Source organism: Monodon monoceros, unplaced genomic scaffold, assembly GCF_005190385.1.
Source record: "Monodon monoceros isolate NGI ecotype Baffin Bay Population unplaced genomic scaffold, NGI_Narwhal_1 Super_Scaffold_22, whole genome shotgun sequence".
Classification (NCBI taxonomy): Eukaryota; Metazoa; Chordata; class Mammalia; order Artiodactyla; family Monodontidae; genus Monodon; species Monodon monoceros.
The window spans coordinates 18,050,124-18,055,644 of record NW_021703779.1 but is presented as its reverse complement, the minus strand read 5'-3'; positions in this window follow the sequence as shown (position 1 = coordinate 18,055,644).

Sequence of the window (5,521 nt, the reverse complement as noted above, 5' to 3'; positions counted from 1 at the left end):
ATGTTATTAAGGCTATATGCCAGGGACTTACTAAGAGTTTTACATTTCTTGTCTTATTTCATCCTCCCAAGACCTTGAAATGTAGGCATTCATTATATAGACTTTACAGAGGAAGAAAGTGTAATTCAGAAAAGTTAAATGACTTGCTCAAAAATCACACAACAGAGTGACTATCTGGAATTCAAACTCAGACAATGTAATTAGAAAGCTCAAGCATTTAAGCATTATGTTAGCTGGTCTTGCATTCTAATAGGATTAAGAGTGAATATGGTTGCATCGATATCATCATTCCATGTAGGTTGTCACAATACATACTTTATCACTTGCTTTTAGGTAGACCACTGAACAGATAGAGTACTTCTTTGCCCTGTGTTTCAGCAGCTTGAGTCCCATTCTGTTTTGTAAATTTATGGCACCTAAACACAAGTCATGGGGAGAAATAACTCCCTGTATCCAGTATCTCATCTGTCCCCTCTGTTTCTTGAGATTACTCCATCCTACTGTCTAAACCTTCTCCAGAACAGCCTTCTACCTGAAATGCTGCTTGAAGAGGTAGGTGCCTACCAAATTGGAAAACTGCCTGAGAGTGCCTCCTACTCAAGCTGTACATATGCCTGTCCCATCAGCCAGCAATTCCACTCCTAGATGCTTAACAGAAAAGAATACATATATTCACCAAAAGAAGTGTGTTAGAGTATTCATAGCAGCACTACTTGTAATAGCCCCAAATGGGGAAAAAACCCAAAAGACCATCAGCAGTGTAGAAGTACATTGTGTGGTAGTCATACAAAAAATAATACACAGCATTGGAAGATTGGGATTGACACATACACACTACTATGTATAGAATAGGTAACTAATAAGGACCTACTGTATAGCACAGGGAACTCTACTTAATACTCTGTAATGACCTATATGGGAAATGAAGTTTAAAAAGAGTTGGTATATGTATGTGTATAACAGATTCACTTTGCTGTACACCTGAAACTAACACAACATTGCAAATCAGTTATACCCCAAGAAAAATTTTAAAAAAATACACAGCAATGAAAATGAACAAATTGTGACTATATGCAAAAGTACATACCACATATGTATAAAAGAACATAAACATAACATTGAGCAAAAGAAACCAGACCTAGAAGAATATATACAGCATGATTCCATTTATATAGTTTTAAAACAGGCAAAAATAGTCTATGGTATTTATAGTCAGCTAAATGGTTATCCTTGTTGGTGGGCATAGCGGGGTGTGGCGGGGTATAAGTGACTGACTGGAAGGGGACATGAGCAAGGCCTCTGGGAGTACTGGTAATGTTCTGTTTATATAGATGTTGGATAAATTATTAGTGTTCAATTTGTGAAAATTCCTTAAGCTGCATACTTATTTTTTATTGCACTTTTGTATGTCATACTTCAATTTCAAAATTCAAAAGAAATTAACCCCTTACTCTGTCCCATCCCCTCACCCCCAAATCCAAAACCCTCTGCAAGGCTGCTGATAGCACAGTTTTCTTTCATTGACCATTCTCTCAAGCATCTACTTAAAGTTTACTTCATGAGAAACTGGGATAAAACCAGTTTTTCCAACAATAAGAATGTAACAAAATTCCCTCTCCCGCAACCAAATGTGTATCTCCCTTCCTCCTTGTTGCTCCATATGAAGACAGAAAAAAAAAATTGAAAATATAAATGAGAGACTTGCACTCGACAGTGTCTTTAGGTAGAAATGAGTACCTCTGGCAACTAATCGTAAGGGGTGGTCTTGGAGAATGAGTCACTCAGCAAGTCATGCAGTTGGCATAAAACAAAGAAGCAAGCAATGTGGGTACTAAAAGGATTTTTGTTTTATACTTCAGTTTGCTAAGGAAAAATATCATCGATCTTGGCCTGCCTCTGCTAGTAGGTAGTACTCTCCATACTGAACTACAGCTTGCAAAACCCAGCAGCCACCACAGCCGTCAGAACTGCCCGTGAATTTAGACACACTGACACTAGGGACCACATGCTTAAAATAGTTTGATATGTGTTGGTCTTTGAGTACATGTTCATACTTATTAATAAAGCAACTTAAATCATAAGACAGGAGATTAGCCTGCTGAAGTTTTTCTCTTTGGATGCTTTCGGCAATTGATTTCTTTAATGACAACGACTTAGATGGCAAAGCTGTCTCTTATGGGATTGTAACCCACCCATCATTGTTTATCATTCAGTTTTACTACTGGCTGAATTTCCTGGGTATGGAAAAAGCTGCAGAAATCTGTGAAATTCCTTTGGTTATGCTTATCAGAAGAAATACATCTATTGTTTTTGTCTCCTTTAAACATATATGAAGTCTGCCTCTAAAGTGAGCTATCTGATCTTGAAGCAGAGAGTAATTGGGTATTAACAGAGGAAGTACTTAGCGCCTGGCTAACCAAAGTATGATTCTTGGATAGCAAAGTTGGCATTGCCCAGGAGGTTGTCAGAAATGCAGACTCTCAGGCCCTGCCCACATCTAGAATCTGCATTTTAAACAGGTCCCCAGCTGATGCCTATACATGTTTATGTCTGATAAGCACTGCTGCAGGGTATATAGAAAACACTGACTTTGAGCAGTAGATACAATTTTTCCGATTTTGTATTAAGCATAGCACGTTCTTTCTTATAGCATGAAAAATAGGTACCAATTTTGAGATTGTGGCCCAAGTTTCATAATATGAGTAGAAAAAGCCTGTTAAAGTTCCCTATGTGGCTGGGAGCCTTATCTGTTTAGATCCGTGTTTATGTCAGAAGGACAAAATGAATTGCTTAGAGGGAAACTAGAGGTGCTGGGACTTGTGGATACGGATGGTCAGTATAGCCCATAAGCCCATGGCAGTAGATGCTGCCAGAAGCGCACATGATGCTGACCGCATGTCTGTCTGTAGGAGACCTGTGCTCTGTGGGCAGGGCAACCACTGTGATGCTTTAGGGAATCACACTATTCCTCCTTGTGGCAAAGACTGCTTATCATCCCCCAGGATCCATTATCCCTTTCTTCCTTTTGATAATAACCTCCCTGCACACACATGGAGTTTTATCAGAACATATAGCTGTCTAGCTAGAGACTACATTTATCATCCTGCCTTACAGGTAAGTGTGGCCATGATACTAAATTATCCCAATGGAATGTGAGCAAGAAGATGTATATACCTCTCATCGTTAAAAGGAAACTGTTTGGCCTACCCTCCTCTTTGCTCTCTTTCCCAGCAGATGTGGTGCTGTGAAAACAGCTTTGACCATCTCTATGATGGCAACACTCCAGTGCAGAAAGCTGCAACTAAGTGTCTGCAAAGAAAAATGCCAACAAGAAACAAGCTAATTTCCCCTATATAACCCCAGAAAGGCTGAGAAATACGGGGCACAAATACTTCAGAATGTAGAGTGAGATATAGGAAAACTGACTGAAAGTGTATTAAGGAAAGTTACACCCCCAGTTTCTCTCTGTAACCATTCCCGCCCAGCCACTAAGCAACCCAACATAGACAGGAGACTTCATCCCTGGGATGATTCAGCCTGAGAGGCTCCAGAGTCTGGCACACTAGAGGGTATGGAAGAGAAGCAGGTGAAATTTTAAAATTTCTTTTCCTTTTTTGACTTCTAGAACCCGTAGTCAGGCTTCTAATCCTCCAGGTAGGATTTTGGAAGAGTCTTTTCTGAAGAAACAATCCCAAGAGAAAAAATCTTATAGATGCTCAAATTTGAGGGTTCCCCAACAAAATAGCTGGGCCACACCCAATCACACAGAGCTTTTAGTTAGCTTTTCAGTGTTTTATACTGTACTTGGCATTTGGTATGTCCTTGCATTCTGGAAATTCATTTTCTTAATTTCTGGGAAATGTTCTGTCATTACCGCTTTTATGGTTTCTTTACCTCCTTTTACCAGTTTTTTGAAAACAAGAGCTACACATGAGCAAAGCACATCATTTTAAATGCTAGACTAACAGGGATAAAGAGGAAACCCCTAAAAACTCCCAAAGGAGAAATAAAGTTTGCTCACAAAGAATTAGGAATCAATTTATAGTCATATTTCCCAGCAGTAGCACTGGAAGCTGGAGCAATGCCCATAACATATTGATTAAAGATTATTTTCATTCTGGAATTCTATATCCAGCCAAACTAACATTCAAGAATGAAAGGATGGGAGATTGGGATTGACAAATACACACTACTATATATAAAATAGATAACTAATAAGAACTAATAAGAATAATAACTAATAAGAACCTGCTGTATAGCACGGGGAACTCTACTCAATACTCTGTAATGGCCTATATGGGAAAAGAGTCTAAATTCACTGATTCACTTTGCTGTACACCTGAAACTACTACAACATTGTAAATCAACTATACTCCAGTAAAATTTTTTTAAAAAATAAATTATACCTAAAACAAACAAACAAAAAAGGGTGAAAGGAAAAGAACATTTTCAGGCATGAAAAAATTCTAAAATGTATTTCCAGAAAGCTACTCCAGGATGTGCTTCACTAACACAAGGGAATAAACATACAAAGTGGAAGACTTAGGATCCAGGGACTTCAACACAGAGAAGAGAAAGGAGAATTCCTTTATTAACAGAGGAAATTGTGACAGAACAGCCATGCAGCTGGTCTAAAGAACAACCAGTACAGACTGAATCAGGATAACAGGAGATTCTATGACAGATGTCTTGTGGGGGAAGGGAGAGGAGATGGAACTGATAGATTACTGGATATGTTTGACAGTATTGAGAAGCATCTGTAACTCTATGGAAGAGTGGGGAAATAATTAGCAATTGTTGCACATAAAACTAAGCAAACAAAGAAAAGGCAATTATTACCTAGAGAAAAAAATGTACAATAAAGGAACTAGAATTATTGTATACTATATGCCTCAACTGTGAACAATTTCACATGGTCATAATAATGTTAACACAGGGTATTCATTTAACCAAAAGTTATGATACAACTATATTGGAAAGATGAGGAGAGGGACAGTATGGGTGTGTGTGAGGGTACCAAATTCTGATCTTCCATTACAGGAAGTAAATAGATAATGTACAAAATAGATAAATAAGAAATCATATTATAAATATAAAACTTTGTGTATGAAGGTAAATAGAAGAAATCGCTAAAAGAGTTAACAGTAGTTTTCTCTGAGGAGTGGTTCTTGGGCATAGGGAGGAGTGGACCAGTAGCTATATTTTCTTACAAGATTTTTAGTACTAATTTTGCTTTTTAAAATTAAGTACATCTATTAATTTGGTAAAAAATAAAAATATAGGCAAGTCAGCAACAATCTACTTCTCTGGGAAGTATTCGTCTATAATTTGAATTCTCTGTCTGTCTGTCTGTCTCTCTCTAATTGTGGCATGAAAGGACTTATTTCTTGTTAAGAAATGTCAGGCGTCAGGAAGCAAGTGAGCACTATATATTTGTGGTGATCCCAGTATCCCTGAGATCACATCACAGCATTCCACTCATATGAGGACTGGCCCTAGTGGACCATTAGTATGTGCATCT